Here is a 20,792-nt window from a genome sequence, read left to right as displayed (position 1 = left end):
ACACTAGATGTCATATTTGGATAAAAGAAACGTGATTGTTTCGAAGAAAGAAAATAAAGATACATAAGCTCCTTAAATTTAAATAATATGACAAGCAGCACTTAAGTATGTGTTTTCCTCGTAAACCAGTAGTAGATTATACGAGTTTTACACTTCTAGGAAATTCGGAATTGCCTGTATGTGAATTAATGTGAAACACAAACTAAAAGGAAAAATCTTGACGGTATTTACATTTATTTTGCACGATAAAATGTTAAAGCTGTATATTTGTTCAGTGTTAAATATGTGGTATGATGAAAATAATGATAATAATAATACTTATGTTTTATAATAATAAATTTCAGGGACACAACGTTTCATTTTCTGAAATCATTACTAGCATTGGTCAGTTGTATTCACAGTAATGTAAATTACCCGGCACTGAAAAATAACGTAGCAACAAGTTGCCCAGCTTGCTAACCATAAGCGACATGTGTAAATCAATCTGAAAACATTGCTATATTTTGATTACAAATTGATCTGACGCACATTGTGATATCGCATTTACATTTGAAAATGTGTTGCATGACCTGCATGTCAATGTACATGTATTTTTTCTCTTCCTCCTTGGCCTTCATTAACTGTTGTAAATGACTTTAATTCCATTCAATTGAATGTCAGAACCTGCTGCTACTCGAGGGGTTTTGTAATTATTCACATTTTACAATTTCTATTTCAGCTGGGTTTTTTTTTTACCTGAGACGCATACTGATTATTTAACACTGTTGTCTCATGTTCATTAACCACTGGAACGTTTACTCTGAAAGATAGTCTTCTGAAATAATGTTCATATGCCTGTACAGGAATATCGAAGCAGTTTAAGCTTGAAGTGTGTGTTTATGTCCTTGGGCCGAGAAATGCTCGGTTTCATTTGCATTTCACGTGTTTTCATTACTTACATTTAAATGTATAATGTCAAATATGGTCTTACAAGTTTATGTCGATGTTGAAGAAGAAATGAGAGAAAGAGGGAGATCAACACTATGTATAAAACCTTCTTAGAGACTTATCTCAGACCAGCTAACTCTCTCTATATATGTCCCCAATAAAGTTAACATGATTAAACAATATTGTGGAAAAAAGTGGATTTACACTGTTCTTTTCATTGACACTGAATCAATCTTTGATGGTACTTGTTTGTTTTATATTTTTGATCGTTTGGTTTCAACTGTCTAGACTTCCTGCAGTAATAAATGCATTTTCTATTTATTGTACTATACGAGCAGTGTAATCAATTACTGCAGCTTCTTGTCTGACGATATTCCATCTGAATTTAACTTTGATGTTAGTGTAACATGATTATTTTCGTGAAATTAAATTCTTTCATTTTGAAAATCTGGCAAAATTCCCAAAATGACATTATTTTCTCATCTAATAAAAATGTTAAACATCCTTTCGGCATAACTAATATCTAACTATAGTAAACAATTCGGCGAACGTGCATTTTCCGTCGAAGAGCCATCTGGTGTCAGTTACTAAATTTATCTAAAGTGATAATAAAATTGTTTGGTTGTTTAAATTTTTTGATTATTGTATTGGGGTAGTAACCGCAGATTGACATTATTTTGCTCATTTGTATCAAACACCATGGCTATATCTTTTGGTTTTTGTTGATTGATTGTTACAGAACTCTGTAGGTAACTGTATTCCTTTATGCCATTATTGTCAACATTAAAAAGAAAAGATCTTAGCTCAGAAAACAATGACAAAATCCGTGAAACGTGATCGGCTTTATACACTGGATGTCATCATGTTTGGATAAAAGAAACGTGATTGATACGACGAAAGACGATACAGAATACATTCAGCCCCTTAAATTGAAATAATATGACTCTCAACAGCTCTTAACATGTGTATTTGTTTTCCTCGTAAACCGAAAGGACATGTTTAACACAGAATAAAACGAGCTTTGCACTTCAAGGAAATTCGGAATAATGTGAAACACGAATTAAGAGGAAAAATCTTAAACAGTAATTACATTTTATAAATTTGTTAATTTTGGTTTGAAGTAAAACCACTCAAAGTAGTTCTGCTTTGTTCAGGTGAAAAAAACAACAGTATATTCATTTGGTGGAATGCGGTGAGAATATAAGTATTTCTTTGTTAATCATGATCATAACCACATTATATAGATACAAGCAAAGAGTTCTTATGATATTATGTCAAACCCTCAATAATTTCTGAATTGGGTTTGGTTAAAGGTTCTTGTTGCAACTCAGTTCATCACATTTTTGCATTAATTTGAAATCATATTAGAAAGATACAGCTATTGTAAGTGTACACTTCCGGGCTTCGATTTTATTTAGTTGTTGCTATTGATGTTCTTACAGTGTTTCTTCAATATTTCCTGCCACTTTGAAGAAAGGAAAAAGATATGTTTTAAAGTTTAGTAACTAGACAGCCTGAAAGCTTTTACTCTTTTTGTGCCCCCAACCCCACCTTTTTGGGGGGAGTGGGGAGGGGCATTTAGAATTGCCCTTATCCGTCCGTCTGTTCGTCCGTCCTGATGATTTAATTTGGTTCTCACACAGCCAGACCAGAGTTATGACCCTTTACTGAATCAAATATATGCATATAAGGGGCTTACGTTTGTGTCGCATGTATCTCAAAACGTATTTGACCCAGGATTATGAAACATTACAGGAATATTATTCAGCATGTGACGTTGTGAACCCAGAATTTGATTTATGATTTTTGTCTGTCAGACCAGAGTTATTGCCTTTGATTGTCAAAATATGAATAAAGGGCATTCAAGTTTGTATCGCATGTATCTCAAAAATAATTTGGCTTAGAATCATAAAACATTGGGGGATTGTTATATAATGTATGAATTGTGAACTTGGTGTTCTCTTTTGGAGTTTGCACAACCAGACCAGAGGTATGGTCATTGACTTAGTGAAAATATATCAAGTGTTTAAAATTTTGTGTTGCATATATTTTAAAAATACGTCACCTAGAGTTATGAAACCATGTAGGAGTATTATCTAGCGTGTCAATTTGTGCTTCTGAGTTTTTCACTTTGCCAGACCATAGTTATGGCCCTTGACTTAGTCAAAAAGTAGAAGTTTGTGCCTTATATATATCAAAATGTTTTTGACATATGTCATTTAACATTAGAGGATTGATAGCGTGTGAAATTGTGCTCCAGGTGTGCTGTTTGGGTTATGACTCAGCTGGGCAAGCGAAATGGTCCTTCACATACATGTAGTAAAAATACACATAAAGTGCTTTAAACTTTGTGCTGTATATGTCTTAAAAAACATTTCACCTGGAGTCATGAAACTATTTACAGTGACAGGAGTGGAGACCTGTGTACAATCTAGTTTATATTTCAATTTGTCATATTTACTATTTATTCATTTATTTATTTATTTGCTTTGGCATATTTTGAGATATTGCTTTTTCGCATTCAGGAGAAATAATATGATATTTGGGAACTGTAACAATGATCATGTTGTGATGTTTAGTAGATATGACATGTGGAGCAGAACACAAAATTGATTTCTTTATGTTATTGACCTACTTCCAATGCATGATATTTTCTTTAAGCAACAGTAACATTTCATATCAAATTGCTTAATAAAGCATGATATTTGGGAACTGTGACGTTTCATATCAAATTGCTTAATAAAGCACGATATTTGGGAACTGTGACAAGAATCATCTTGTGAGGTTTAGTAGATACGACAGGTGATATAAACGCATTAACCATAACACAAAATGAATTAATTTATATTTTATTTTTCTGTTATTAACCTACTTCTGATATATAATATAACTTTTAAGCAACAGTGAAATTATATTATGTCGAATTGCTTAATAAAGATTATAAGGACATACTAGGTACGGTTCAATTTGCACTCGTACCGTGCTGTTGTGCGCCATGCAACGGCAGAAATTAGTGCGATGTACATGCCGACTAAAGCCGACAGAAATATGTTCAAAGTGTTAAATAAAAGTGGTATAATTAGCTCAATAGGGAGAGCGCAGTTCGACCTACGGAGTTCGATCCCCGTGACGATTCGATGAAAGACATTTTGTCTGAAATCGTTCGTCCTCCACCTTTGATTCATATGGGGAAGTTGGCAGCTACTTGCGGAGAAATGGTTTGTACTGGTACAGAATTCAGGAACATTGGTTAGGTTAACTGCCCGCCGTTACATAACTGGAATATTGTTGAAAAACGGCGTTAAACCCAAAACAAACAAACAAAATAATAACACCAATAATAAATTACAGGGACACAATAGTGTTTCATTTTCAGAAACTCTTGCTAAATTTGGTAAATTATATTCATATTTGTATTTAACTAAAGTAATGCAAATTACCCACTGAAAATTTATTGAACTCAAATACATGTCCGATGTCTACGAGATTATGTTGTTGGCGTTAATCAAAACTAACGCAACGTAGCAACAAGTTGCTCCCTCTCCACCCACCCCACTGGAACGTTTACTTTAATATTCTTCTCAAATAATGCTCATATGCATGAGATGAAATATCGAATAGGTTCAAGTTTGATTCTTTGTTTAAAATTGTGTTTTGTGTTCTTTGGTTAAGAAATTTTTGGTTTTATCTGCATTTAATACATATACGTTACTTACATTTATAGTGTCAAATATTATCTTGGTAGCTTATTTCAAAGTTGCAGTAGACATATGAAGAGTGGGGGAAGGTGGGGGGGGGGGGGGGGGGGGTAACACATATCAAATTTTCTTAGAGACTTATCTCAGACTAGCTAACTCTCTCTAATAATGGTCCAATAAAGTTAACATGATTAAACAATACTGCGGAAGCAAGTGGTTTTCACTGTACTTTAATTGACACTGAATCAATCTTTGGTGGTACTTGTTTGTTTTTTTATTGTTTGATCGTTTGGCATCAACTGTCTAGACTTTCTTTGGTAATAATAGAATTCTTTATTTATTGTACCTTACGAGCAATGTAATCAATTGCTGCAGCTTAATAATGAATACTAGAAAATATTTCATAAAACCCTCAATAGTTGCGGCGTTCAGATTTAAGAAGTACGGAAAAAGTAAAAGCCATATCTGTTTCTCCGGATGCTCTGGATATAGATATAGAAATGTAGTTTCGTGTTCAAAATCTAAACACTTGAATTTGAATAATTATGTCATATCAAGGAATCAACACACATTATGCATGTTGATTAACCAGTTATCAAAAGTATTTTCGATAATGCGAAATGTCGTTTACATAATTTACACCCTTAATCAAATACAAATGTAGCTCATTAAGATATTTCATATCTACAATTCTTCTTTTCGGAACAGGTCCGTGATCACCTGAATGTTATTTCATGTTTTAAAAATTTCGACTTTTTCTTTAACACTTTCTTAGCAAATCTCACTAAATGTCTCTCAATACTTTCATGTCGATTCATTTCATCATTTCATTCCGAAATTACCGTTAATACATGCAGCTTCGTATATTCTTTAGATTATTTTGTTTAAAAAAAAGACGATTAAACGTGTCATTTCTTCATGGAGTAGGGGTAAAATATCGTCAAATATTGAAAAATTAAAGTCGGTGACCCCTAAGTATTTATTTTTCTGCTAGATGTACACACACTGTGAAACAACATACCAAAATTTTACGTTTTTTTATCGAGTCGATTTTTTATAAACTGAATTTTAAGGCAAAATTTGTAACAAAACTTGATGTGAGTTTTTCCGTTCTGACGTCACAATATCGTCTCTGACGTCCTATGCGTAAATCCTAATTCGTTGAATTTTATACCATTAAGTAGCATTTTCTGAATGCAAAGTGACAGTTATATTGTATTTTTATTGATATGACATTCAGAGCGCAGGAAAGGAAAAATGCCGAAAGCACCCGGAACTGGGCGTTGCACGAAAAGTGACGTCAGGGGCCATGTTTGTGACACAGTAGCAAAAATCACGAACAATGTGGCGATAAAGTAAAACAGGAGCTCAATCGCATATATCTTGAATTTTATACAGTATAATTTTCAGGACGAAATTCGGCAAAAAAAATTTGGGGAGCATTCCACCTTAACTTGGATGTTAATGTAACAGATTTATAATATTCAAGACGATTATTTTCGTGAATTTAAAATCTTTCATTTTGAAGATAAACCAAGAATTCTAGATTAACATTATTTTCTCATCTGTTTTAAAAAATCTTAAACATATCTTTTGGTATGACTGGTATTGAGTATGGTGACAGAACACTATTAGTAAATTTAACGTACTTTTTTCATCAAAAGCAACCACTCGAAAACAAAACATCCAGAAAATAATGACAATGCTTGTGATTTTATCCGAAACATAGTCAACTACATAAAAATACTAGTATGACATTATTTTTCGATACAATAACAATGAATGAAACAAAATGCGGATTTTGCAATATCGTGCCACTCGATCAGCTTTTAACAGGTGTAATTATGGAGATTTGTTGCTGTTGTTTTTCTCATAATTGGATTCTAATACATGTTTTTCAGCAAATAAGATGAGATAAATAATGTGATCTTTCAACAAAATTCGTGATTGCGTGAAACAGGAATTGCGTGAAACACGAAACTGTAGGGAAGATGCGAAATCTGAAACAGTGTAAATATCTCTTGTATTAGTTAATTTCAGCTTGAAGTAAATTCACCCAAAAGTTTTGATAATTGTAAAATGAAAACAAAGCAGTGCAGTCAGCCTACCCATTGACGGAATACGGTGTGAATTAAACTCGTCAATCCGCACGGTCATCTGTTTTGTGTTTGTTTCTTGGTAGAAATCTGTAATTTGGCACGTACACGCTAGAGTTTCTAATTGGTATAGATATTCTCCTTTATAGTCTGATACTATTTCATTACTTAGAATGTATTTTGTTACGAATGAAAAACCGTCGAAAGACGCATTTACTATTAATAAAGTACATAAATAGTATAATAAAGAACTAGTAAATGCGTCTTTAAATGTGATAGCTCTTGAACCTGTGATTATATTATAATTTTATTTTCAGAACTAGATAGTTTTCATGTTTGTGGCCTGGTAACTCTGCAAATTACTAAACAATGAAGTTTTAAATGGACATTATCTCTAGACCCTATCTAATGCTTTATCAGGATTATTAAAAACAACATAAAAATCTACATTTTAATCATTTGAAAGCAGTATGACGTCTGTGAATCCATATGAAAATGACATTACCTTTCACTGCGAAAGAAGTTCGTCGCCGCGTGATACTGCGATATTGCTTTTACAATGTATTACATAACCTATATGTTAACGACCTTTTCTGTTGCCACTAAGTTAGAACGTTATGTAGGGCTTAAATTCCATTAAATTCAGTGTGAAAAGATTCTGCTACTCAAAAGAAGTTTCGAAATGATTTATATTTTACAATATCTCTTGCACAAAGGCTTGAGACATGAGACATGTACGGAATATTCAAACTTCTTTCCTCCTAAAGTAATACTTATGTGTCTAAGCTGAAATGCAGACGTTTGTTACCTTGTATAAACGTGCATTTATAGATTACGTTTTACGTACGGATGCCAGTTTCAAGGTATACTGTGCTATATGTATGTGATCCTAAACGCTAATCGCCAAGGCTCAATCTAATTAACTGTTTGCAATTATGGTCACAGATCAAGAAGAAATGTAATGATGATCACAGATCAAGAAGAAATTATGTAATAATGGTCACAGAAGAAATTATTTAATAATGGTCACAGATAAAGAAGAAATTATGTAATAATAGTCACAGATCACAAGAAGAAATTTAGTGAACATGATTAAACGTTGCTGCGAGAGACATTCGTTTTCACTATCCCTTTCATTATACACGGACTTACTCAACCTTTGCTGTTACTAGTTTGTTTCATATTGTTTGATCTCGCAGCTTCCAATGTCTAGACTTCCTTTGGTAATAATTGAATTCTTTATTTATTGGAATATAAGACCAATGTAATCAAATGTTGCAGCATATTGTCTGGGATGTCGCAGGACAGAAGTATCACGTCCTAATTTTTTGTATTGAAGAGGATAATTGTCGTGAATTTAGATTCTTTCGTTATACAACCGTTCTAAATACGTTCTTTACGATTAAAGGACAGATGGAAGAAATGTTTAATATTTATACACTACCAAATGTTCCAACGACATAGTGTTTTAGTTCTGAAACATTATATGTTCCTTGGTAGGATAAATTCTTATATTAAATTATAATATAAAATATATTTAATTATATTTTAAAAACAACATAGAAGCAAGTTGCAAAATTTAGATTCTAGTTTTTTAAAAGCAATTTGGCGTCTGTGAATCGATATAAAAATGACATTTCCTTTCATTGCACTCTGTGATATTGCTTTTACATTGGAAAATGTATTACGTAACCTACGTGTTAAAGGCTTTTTCTCTTACCCCTACCTTAGAACGTTGTGTAGGGCTTCAATTCCGTTAAATTCAATGTCAAAAGATGCTGCTACTCAAAAGAAGTTTCAAAATAATTTCAATTTTACAATATATATTTCAGCTGATAAAATGGACAAAAGCTTGAGACGTGTACGGAATATTCAAACTTCTGAAAAGATTCTCCATAAAGTAATGCTTATGTTTCTAAGCTGAAATGCATGTTACCTTGTATAAAAGCGCATTTATAGAGTTTTATATTTTAATTGCATTTTACATACGGATGCAGGTTTCAAGATATAATGTGCTATATGTATGTGATCCTAACCGCTAATCGCCAAGGCTCAATCTAGTTAACTCTTTGTAATAATGGTCACAGATCAAGAAGAAAATATGTAATAATGGTCACAGATCAAGAAGAAATTATGTAATAATGGTCACTGGTCAAGAAGAAATTATGTAATAATGGTCACTGGTCAAGAAGAAATTATGTAATAAGAAGAAATTATGTAATAATGGTCACTGGTCAAGAAGAAATTATGTAATAATGGCCACAGATCAAGAAGAAATTATGTAATAATGGTCACAGATCACAAGAAGAAATTTAGTGAACATGATTAAACGTTGCTGCGAGAGACATTCGTTTTCACTATCCCTTTCATTATACACGGACTTACTCAACCTTTGCTGTTACTAGTTTGTTTCATATTGTTTGATCTAGCAGCTTCCAATGTCTAGACTTCCTTTGGTAATAACTGAATTCTTTATTTATTGGAATATAAGATCAATGTAATCAAATGTTGCAGCATATTGTCTGGGAGACATGTTTAATATTTATTCACTACCAAATGTTCCAACGACATAGTGTTTCAGTTCTAAAACATTATAATTATGTTCCTTGGTAGGATGAGTTCTTATATGTAACTGCCATTATCAAATACGGAAGTTTTGAATAAACTCGACTACATATTCCTCACAAAATGCTATGGACACAAGATTTTTTGTTAACATTAAAAACAACATACAAGCAAGTTGTCCATTTTCGATTGTACTTGTTTAAAACCAAAACCAGTATCTATGTGAAATTTCCTTTCATTGCAAAAGAAATTCTCTCATAATATGAAATCTCGTGTGCGTTGGAAAATGTGCAACTTGACCTGTTCTTCATCAGTTCATGGGGATATTGTAGATACCATTTTACACAAGATTTCCATTAACCAAAAATCCATTCAACCTATATTTTTATGATTTACGCATATTACATCATATAAAGGTACACACGGTCAGTTCATGTTAATTTGTACATTTTTTTTTAAATCCCTTTTGGGTAGTCATTAATTGTTGATACGCCTTAGCTGAAATACCAGATCGGTCAACAGTTTCTTACTTTGTATCAAAGTACGTGTCCTTGCGTCTAGAAAAAAAAATATTGATGTTTTAATACGAAAGTAATTTATATGTATAATGTGGTATGTGATCCTAATCGCTAATACTTTTGATAAAAAGCATTGTCTGAAATTATTCGTCCTCCACCTCTGATTCATGTGGGGAAGTTGGCAGTTACTTGCGTAGAACAGTTTTGTACTGGTACAGAATCCAGGAACACTGGTTAGGTTAACTGCCCGTCGTTACATAACTGAAATACTGTTGAAAAATGACGTAAAACTCAAAACAAACAAACAAACTTCTTAGTTTGAGGTAGAAATAAGAGAGAGGTCATCAGATTATACCAAGCCCTCTTAGAAAAAAAAAAACAACACTAAGACTAGCTAACTATGTGTTACAGTGGTCCATAGATAAGGAAAAAATACGAAAACGTTACTGTATTTACTGTATAAGAAAATGATTTTCATTGTTATTTTCATTAGCACTTCAGGTTATTCAGTCTTTAGTACAAAATGTATTACTTTTTTTGTTTCATATTGTTTGGCTTCCACTGTCAAGACTTCCTTTGGTAATAATTGCATCCTTTATTTATTGGAATATAGAAACATGTAATCAACTGCTACAGCTTATTGCCTGTGATGTTTCTTCTTATAACAGATTTATTATGTCTGGGTTGTTGGTACTGAAGGCGATTTTTTTCTATAAGTTAGCCTCTTTTTGTACTTTTTTTTTTGACGAGTGAATAAAATATTTATTCACATATTTTACGATGGTATGAGGAGACAATAAATCGTCACTTTGTTTTGTCAAAAAAAAATAGTAGTCTGACAGCGTATACTCCTATAAATGCCTTTCCTCTCTTCAAACATAGGAGGAAAAGTTCAGTTCCGTGGCCCTAAGTTCTATAGACTTGGTCTTGCTACATATTTCTTCTCAATGCAGAGTCCCCTGCATATTCTCTCATTCTCTAACAGTCACTTTAGATGTTTCACCCGGAAAACAATCTAAATAACTAGTCAAAAAAGACACAAGGAATTTAAATTATAAAATTACATGAGATAAGATTGACTTTGTGAGAACAAAAAGAAGACAGTTTATCATTCTTAAGGAAATGTTAATGATACCTTAATAACTGACATCTGACGTACAGATCTAGTGAATCACAAACGAATAAGATCTGTCTGTAATGTGCTTTTATCGTTTAAATCAGTCTTTTAATGTATTATTCAAAGGAAATATATTATAAAAGAAGAGAGACTTAAAGCTATAATTACATTTCTGCATTTGAAGTAGAAGTAAAATATCATCTATTCAGTTTTCCCGGAGATAAATCCAAGACACATGCAAACAAAAAATCCACAAATACTTGCAAACAATGATTATTTCATGTTACCCAGAGATAAATACAAAATAACTTGCAGCTCTATAATATCTTCACAATGTGCACGCTAAAGTTCTGAGGGGATACTTTTTATACAGTTGACAAAACCCTTAAGGATCTATCCCTAAAGCATTTTTCTCTGGCAATGTTGTCTAAAAGCGAAAGGATATAAAATCTTCTTGGGCTGTGAGGACATAAAGAAGATAATTTATTATTTAAAGGGAAACAGATGAACGAAATCTTTATGGAATTTTAATGCCCCCAAAATCTTCGTCTAAATGCAGATCTATTGAATCTCTGTCTATAATTTGTTTTTATTCTTTTAAGTCTTGAAATGTAGTATTCAAAGAAAAAATATAAAAGAAGGGGAACTTGAGACCATAATTTCATTTCAAAAATGAAGGCAGAAAGAAAATTACATCATTTCGAGTTTTATGAAGAATATTCCAAGACAAATGCAAGTAGTAACAGAAATAATTTCAAAATTAACTAGCATTCCGTATAATTTCTTCTCAAATATGCACGCTAACGATTTTAAAAGGTGTGTACCATAGTATTTTTATTCGGTTGACAAAACACTTTTCTGGCTGTTTCTTGAGCATTCTTCTTTCAATAAATGAAAAAAATGGCTTCGGAAACATACATGGCTATACCTGTGTAAGAAGATTTCAACTTTAATTAAGTTTGAATGGTGTAAATTGTTCTGAATGGAAACAGGATAGAACCTCCTAGTATGTAAAATGTATGATTTTTGAAGGTGGCTGTATCCAATAGGGTGATATAATTATGTCGTTGCAGTTAATCATAAAACATTTGCACGTGCATTTTATTATAAATGAGATTATTGTACATGCTTAGTAGGTAGAGCACAAGACAGTGAAACGAATGAATTTGAACGAGACAAATGTTTTCAAACGACAAATGTCCCGAGTCATTCTTCCTGATCCTCCTTTGCCAATCATGTCGGCGGCGAATTGTAAAAACATTGCCCTATCAGAATCCTGGAGCACTGTGAAGTTTAACCGACATTCATTTCACAGCTGAACTAGTGTTGTTAAATCGTCTTTACACCAAAACAAACAAAGTATAATTACTTGTTAAACATACAATAATGAAGGTGGCCACTAAGTATATAAAAAGAAATCGTGCATCATTTTCATTTTCCACTGTTTTCATTGGATTGAAAACAGAACGACATCTCACTTGGAAATCAGACGGAAAACGCAACCACAGCAATTTCCCTTCACCGCTGACGTAATTAAGTATATGTTACAAAATCATGTATCGGTCTGAAATTGTATTACATAGCATGCATTTCTAGAAAACATTCAAATGAACTATTTAGTTCAAGGACACCGACTCTAACTATCCAAAATAACTTTGGCAGGTAATAAGAGTCAGATTTCTGGATTTAATCTTGGAAGAGATCGTGTTTTCACATTGTATATTGGGTCAAAATGACTGTAAGTAACGGGTGTCAAACTAGAGCACTCAAACGTTTCTTAAACCGTGTAACGAAATTCAAATTAATTGTATTTCTTGACCCATGGCTTTGCAAATTGTAAAAAGAAATATACTTGGTTAAATGTAAAATATGCAAAATTAAAATCAAATTTTTCACTGAAACAGTGTGTTGCCTCATCGAATAATAATAGTCATCTAGGTATACAGGGAAAACAGTGTTTCAGCTAGTAAACGCTTGTCATACAAAAAAAAAACACGTTGGTAGACGTGGCAATCTTTCGGTATTTATATTCTTGAGTGTGAGATCAATTTTATTTATGTGCAGATAATAAGTTAGTTGGTTTTGCTTTTCCATATTTAGTATTTAATAAATTCTCATACACATACAATATCCGGACAATGCATTCATGATATATTGCTGATACTGTTACTGTTAATTTCACATTTTGTTACTGCTACTACTGATAATGATGTTACTGCAATTGCTGCTACTTCTAATTTCACGTTTATTTACTGTTACTCTAAACATATCTATTTCCATTACGGCTAATAATCTGTAGTACAATGATATGATCATAAGATATTATTGAATTCTTAACCTTATCAAAACAAAGACCAGAACGCAATCCTCTTGTACAGAAACGCTATAACAAAAATACATGGATGCCAACATCACTATTATATGCACAAACATTCTTGGAAACTAGTAAACTAAGACATGCAGGCAAACAAATAAATAAAGAGGCACAATAGGGAATCGCCTTGCAATGATCAGTGACGAAACACAACTAGGGAGCTAAACTGGTTAATTGTGGACAACGCTTGACAAATAAACCTTCCTTGTTCCAAAGTCACAGGGCATGTTAATTCTAATGCACGTGATGGTGCAAAAAGCACGACATAACTTGTGCTGGAGGAAAGCGTATAATTTAACTGTGATAGGGGTGAACACCAAACATGTGCATTTCAAAGAGAAAGCTAAGAATAAAAGATTTACAGATGATTTGTATGGAGGGGTATTTCATAATATCAGTATTTGCTATAAAATTCGTACATAGTTATGTACATAGTTAATCTTACTAGACTGCTTTATAAACTGTTTTAGAAATGCTTAAAATTGTAATGTTGCATGGAATAAAGACTTGATACTAGAATTGTGTTTAAGGTTATTTTATTTTTGAAATGTCAGCCGCACTTGAAATTAAATTCTAAAGATAATTGTCCTGAAACATCACCTGATCTTCAGAGACTGGCTGGGATCTATATAGAGGACTTTTCCCGTTTTGTAGCTAAAACTTGTAAAAACAAAGTAGGAAAAAGTTTAAGTTTCAATGGTCTGCCTAGTAATAAAACGGACTGTACAAGAGGTATTGATATACTAGTATCATTGCATTAGTGTTTCTTTGTACATTGTGCCGCAACGATTATTCCCTATAAATAATTGTGCCAACGGACCAGTTAAATCATAAAATGATTTTATTAATAGAATGTTATGGTATTATTCTTGCGTTGCTCCAAGAGGACGCGACATTTTGACTGTATCTAAAATGCAAACAACTGACACCGAATATTTAAACTCTCAAAGTTATTGCAACTCGATATATAGTACTGCTGCTTGGCTGTTAAAAAATTGTTTCTTTGTGTTATACATATCTATTTTTCAAATATTCTACATACTTCCGCTTTTAATGATTTTCATTGTATGGCTTCGAGACTGCAAGTTTGTGTCAATACGAGGATATTTTTTTCTTTTAACAGGCCCTTTCAGATCCAATTGCAAACTTGCATGTTTAAACTCTGCTCAAATCAACAAATCCGGTTATATTGTCAAAATCTATACGCATTTTAAAACTAAGTGCTCAGCTTTGCCTCGTTACAATGAAATTAAATTAATGCTTTAAATTTCAATCACGAACTTGTTTTCCTGAAATAAGTCAGTTTGGTTTCAAGGTTTCATCGATCTAAAAGAGACTAATGATTATGAGAATACATTTTATATTTTCGAGAGAATATTTTACACGGAATTTCAGAGGGGCTGAGACATTTTACACCATAATAACATACATAAAACGCGAAATAGTTTCAAAGATGCGTTCCTAAAGTATAGAATGTCTATTTGCACGCATGTAACATGCTAGCAAAACAGAATTTTCATCACGTAATGTCGTTCTACGTGTTACAGTCAACAAAAAATCATTTTAGGTGTGTCAGAACAAAGACCTATTTTTGGAATGTATTATGTGATAACGCATTTGCCTATTTGCTTTCGTAAACACAGGATATCGCCAGCATCTAAATAACTTGATGTAATACTAGCTTCCAATGGAATGTTGAATATTTAAGTATCATTTTGAAGCAGTTCGAGATGTTGAAAATATGTCATTGACTGATAATCTTACATTTCCATGTACCTGACTGATAATGCATGTCCCCTACAGTGCATCATCCAATATCATAAAACCCTTAAAGCGGACCTGGTCCGACATTTTCATCGCGATATGATCCTCTCATGCAAAGTTTTTATAAGGAGTTTGCAGTATGTCGCAAAATAGATGTCGCAAAATGTATTGGAAAGCTTGCTTATTGAAAATACAAATAATATTATCGAATCATATAGAATTCTACGCTGTTCATTACACGTGTATATCAATTAAATAATTTTGAATGGACCTAGGATGGATATAGACTTGTGGATCTTAGTGTATCTGGAACAGAGAATTCTTCGCAGCTATACAGCAGTTTGAATATTAGAATCATTCTTTAATTCTCAGAAATTTAGTTACGACAAATCCTCTGGATTTACACTTAAGCCGGCTCTGTATCTGCTGTTATTTGTTGCGTTGTATACTTAGCTCCAGAATGCATCAAAAAAGGAAGACATAATAAGTGTTCTTAGAACTGAGCTCAGTAAGCGTTAGTTTTACCGCAAGTCAACAGAGATCAAGATGCATTCAAACAGAGGACAAATATACCTTTCTGGCGTTGAGAATATACTTAAAAGTTTTATTAAATGTTTGTGAAAAGAGGTCATCTTAAAACGTAAAACGATTTTGTTGATTTTATTCAGTTAAACGAAGCAAAACAGACGCAAAGGTAAATCGTAAAAAGCATTTATCTTGTTTGTGTATGCTATAAAAACTGATGGTGTTGCGAGAGGAAGAAATGATTGAAGTGATAGTCTCAGCATAGTTGTCAAGTAATTTGTTATTTTCCATGTCATAACATTGGGCAATATTATAACAGTGCCTTTGCTTGTTTGAATATCTCCAAGAGTTATGTAACAATTCAACTGATTTAATACGTCCAGTAAACATTGTCATGGCAGTACGCAGGTGTGCTTCCATGTTTGTTTTTTTTTTCTGAAATTTGGTTCTTGGACAGGTGGAAACATTTGTATATATATGCTTTAATATAAGATATTTTTGTTTCCTATTACGCTTAAAATTGTTCTGTATTTAACTGGATGTAACAGATTCTTATATAAAATTTACGGATCTTAGGAACTTGATTAAATTATTATCACTGTCATTCCTTTAAGAGTTGTTATGATAAAAAGGCCAGTGTTACCTTTCATAATCATTTTTGTTATTATTAATCCCCCGCCGTGGCGGAGGGATTATAGGAATGGTCTGCGTCCGTAATTCCGTCCGTCCATCCTTCCGTCCGTAACAAAATCGTGTCCGGTCCATATCTCCTAAACGCCTTAAAGGATTTTCATGAAACTTGGGTCAAATGATCACCTCATCAAGATGATGTGCAGAACCCATGAGTCAGCCTTGTCGGTTCAAGGTCAAGGTCACAACTCGAGGTCAAAGGTTTGAGCCTGCCATTTTGTGTCCGCTCTATATCTCCTAAACCCCTTGAAGGAATTATAAAACTTGGGTCAAATGATCACCTCATCAAGACGATGTGCAGAACCCTTGAGTCAGCCATGCCGGCTCAAGGTCAAGGTCACAACTCAAGGTCAAAGGTTTGAGCCTTCCATTTTGTGTCCGCTCTGTATCTCTTAAACCCCTTGAAGGAATTTTATAAAACTTGGTTCAAATGATCACCTCATCAAGGCGATGTGCAGAACCCATAAGTTAGTCATGCCGGCTCAAGGTCAAGGTCACAACTTAGGGTCAAAGGTTTGAGCCTTCCATTTTGTGTCCGCTCTATATCTCCTAAACCCCTTGAAGAATTTTCATCAACTTGGGTCAACGATCAACTCATCAAGCAATGTGCGAAATTATGAGTCAGCCATGTCGGCTCAAGTCAAGGTCACAACTGAAGGTCAAAGTTTGAGCCTTCCATTTCGTGTCCGCTCTATATCTCTAAACCCTTTGAAGGAATTTTATAAAACTTGGTCAAATGATTACCTCATCAGAACGATGTGCAGAAATTATGAGTCACCAACCAGCTCAAAGTCAAGGTCACAACTAAGGGTCGAAGGTTTGAGCCTTCTATTTGGTGTCCACTCTGTATCTCCTTAACCCCTTGAAGGATTTTCATCAAACTTGGGTCAAATGATCACCTCATCAAGAACTCATGAGTCAGCCATGTCACTCAAGGTCAAGGTCACAACTGAGGTCAAAGGTTTCAGCTCTGTATCTCCTAAACCCTTGAAGGATTCATGAAACTTTGGTCAAATGATCACCTCATCAAGACTTTGTGCAGAATTCATGAGTCAGCCATGTCAGTTCAAGGTCAAGGTCACAGCTAAAATCAAAGGTTTACACTTTCACTATCCATAGCAGTGGCGGGGGATTTAGCTGTCTTTCAGACTGCCTTGTTGTAACATTAATATATGTTGTACTTAGGACAAGATAAACAAGATGCTATCATATCAAATTGAAATGTGTCTCAGTTAGTTCAATCTTCACAAAAAAAAAACAACGTTTATTTCTTGGAAGAACATGTAGCTATATTTTTATCGTTCAGTTTGCTATTTGAACGCTTTTTTATCAAGTTAAAACAAGTTTCGTCAGCAAATGTTTTAGTAATGTAGGCATATTTGTCTATATTTGTCTTGTTACCGTATGTGACCCATGTGTTTAAAAGTTCTAATAAACTCACGTACGTGGATGTAAATGTAAAATATAAATCACAATATAGTATTTTCTGTGCATCAATGAAAATACATTGTTCTGTTCATTAACTTTAAATGTTTCTGTTCCGTAAAAAGGCTGTGTCCTGCAGAACTGAAATAACGTCACACAGAGCGCCCAGCAAACACATTTGCTGTTTCTAGACTCAACACTGCAGAGATAGTTTGCATATTTTCAATTAAGTTTCGTAAACACGTCGAATTAAAAAACGTATTTGAAGTTTCCAATAATCCTTGTTTAGAGTGGAATTCAAGAGGAAACAAGTCGAACTGTGTTCCCAGTTTAATTGTCGTCTGTTGCCAAGTCAGAAAACCTGATCTGTAACAACTAAACACATGTCAGAATTTCCTGTTGCAGAGAGGGGGAAATATACGATATACAAATGTTATTTTACATTTTTATTCTTTTACTTTCTTACAGGTATGCCTGAATGTAACAAACAAGTCTTCGCGTGATGCTGTTTTGGGAATTATTAGCAGCTTGGCTTGCACAATACTGAGGTAAAGAGAAAAAAACTACATTGGGTGAACTGATTTTAGTCAAATAATTAGTTTGTTCAGCATCTCAGCATTTACACTTATTTATGTTGCCTTAGTGTTTAACCCTTAGCATGCTGGACACGATTGGTTCTGCCTTTGCGACCAGTGAAGATCTTGATCAGCCTGTACATCCGTGCAGTCTGATCAAGATCTGCACTGTTCGCTGTTCAGTCCAGATTTAAAGATGGACAAGTTCATTATAGAAATTTATCAAGGTAAGGGTCAATATGCTAGATCTTCATTTAAGGTATTTTATCCCCTACTGGTTTTCCTACAGAGGTGACTTATTGTTTGCATGCTCCCCTCTCTCCCTCCGCCCTCGTGTCTGTCTGTCCGTCCGTACGTCTGTCCGTACAGTGTTGGTTTCATCACGGGCCTTTTATCTATACACCTCCATATTTTCATGATGAATGGGTGCTTTGAAATTTCCGTTGCCATCACAACACAAATAACATTCATATGAAAAATATGGTAGAATTTGACTTGCCTTTGATAACTGAATTACAATATATTAGTTTCTTGCATACCAAACTGTGATTTCTGGTGATTTCACCGGTGCTGGAAAACTCCATCTTACACCTCTCGTGCTGTAAATGACGTATAACGAACTATATATGTACAGAAGATTTGTGTAGTAATAATAATGTTTTACGTAAAACGGGATAAAAATAAAATACCTTGATAGTTTCTCTTCGTTCCTTATGACATATTTCCCGATTCAAAAAACGTAATTTTTACGGAAATAACATAACGTTTCAATGCAGATGATAAAACAAAACCGGAACTATTACGTTGTTTTCGACTTTGTAACGTCATGACGTACTTCCTGTTTACGGACGTAAAGTTCCCGCGCTTTGCCAACGGTTAGTACGCTACTATAAGAAAAAAGTGCTATAAGAAAATCATTTGTTTGAATTTATTTTTACTATTTTTTTTTTTGAATATGGCATGCAAGAAAAAGATTCAATCACTTGCTGTAGGTGCAGATGGGAATATCTGGCTCGAGGGTAACTGTTAACGCGGTAATTCGGCAGGAACCTCGTTACCGCTTAAACAGTTACCCTCGAGCCAGATATTCCCATCTGCACCTACAACTGGTGAAAGAATCTTATATTCTAGTTTCTGCATCAACATAAGGAAAACAATGATTTTCCCAGTATTTTTAACAACTAGTTATGCAATAATTATATCATGTCACTAATACAGGTTTTCTCATGGAACGGCACAATTATTGTTCTATTTTGTTTTATAATTGATGTTCTTTATATTTGCATCAATCAGTGTCCAGAAAATGGAATAGTTTTGAACTTCTGATTGTAGAGTTTTCATTCATGTACTGGACAAGTTTTTTTTTCAATTTTAGGAGGAATTTAAAAAAATAGTTTTCGTATTGAAATACAATGTAATGCATTCCCCGGGGCTGATTTTGTTCCGTGATTAACGAGCTGCTTGAGTCATTTTCGTGTCTTTTTGGTGTGATAGATTAATTCTGCATTAGGTTCATATTCCTCTATCCCGTAGAGACTTTTATTACAACATTAGTCGAGCATATTTTCATTTGTGTGTAGAGCCGTTCGTAAATTAATTGTAGAACTACGGATTTTAGCAAGGCTTTAACAGAATGCTATGATATTTTGCAAAATTTATTCCAAACTTTTTTCTAGGGTTTGTTCTATATAAAAGTATCATACTGACGGAGTAAATAATACGATCTTGGACACTGCCTATCCGAATCATGTCAATGCTGTCCTTTCCTTCAGTTTTGCCCGTTGAAATCGAACTCTTCGGTGTTTGTGATGTGGAGGCGTCCGGAAAAAATGACCGCGGTGTGAACTGCCAAGGTCGCAGACTTTGTAAATGTTGTTACTTTGTCAACTTTTCTCCTAAACTATCAAAGCTATTGCTTTGAAACTTGGAATACTTGTTCACCATCATAAGCAGACCCTGTACATCAAGAAACATAACTCCATCTTGCTTTTTGCAAGATTTATTGCCCCTTTTGGACTTAGAAAATCAGTTTTCTTGGTTAAGTTTTATGTTTAGGTCAGCTTTTATCCTAAACTATCAAAGCTATTGCTTTAAAACTTGCAACACTTGTTCACCATCATAAGTTGACCCTGTACAGCAAGAAACATAACTCCATCCTGCTTTTTGCAAGATTTATGGCCCCTTTTGGACTTAGAAAATATCAGATTTCTTGGTTAAGTTTTATGTTTAGGTCAACTTTTTCTCTTAAACTATCAAAGCTATTGCTTTGAAACTTGCAACACTTGTTGACCATCATAAGCTGACCCTGTACAGCAAGCAACATAACTCCATCCTGCTTTTTGCAATAATTATTACCCTTTTTGGACTTTGAAAATAATTTTCTTGGTTGAGTATTATGTTTAAGTCAACTTTTCTCATAAACTATCAAAGCTATTGCTTTAAAACTTGCAACAGTTTTTCACCATCATAAGTGGACACTGAACATCAAGAAACATAACTCTAACCTGCTTTTTGCAAG

General features: G+C 33.7%; 1 protein-coding gene across 7 annotated transcripts in view; it reads left to right on the top strand.

Moving 5' to 3' along the window:
- LOC123564110 (cGMP-dependent protein kinase 1-like) overlaps positions 1-20,792 on the top strand; it is a 316,502-nt gene that overhangs the window by 186,278 nt on the left and 109,432 nt on the right. For all 7 annotated transcript variants that reach the window (XM_053536740.1, XM_053536742.1, XM_053536739.1 and 4 more), the window contains exon 3: positions 18,168-18,247. The gene's annotated coding sequence lies outside the window, so the exon portion shown is untranslated. The remainder of the gene's footprint in view (positions 1-18,167; positions 18,248-20,792) is intronic.

The sequence above is a fragment of the Mercenaria mercenaria genome, chromosome 2 (genome assembly GCF_021730395.1).
Source record: "Mercenaria mercenaria strain notata chromosome 2, MADL_Memer_1, whole genome shotgun sequence".
Classification (NCBI taxonomy): Eukaryota; Metazoa; Mollusca; class Bivalvia; order Venerida; family Veneridae; genus Mercenaria; species Mercenaria mercenaria.
This window is presented reverse-complemented; position numbering and strand designations above follow the sequence as displayed.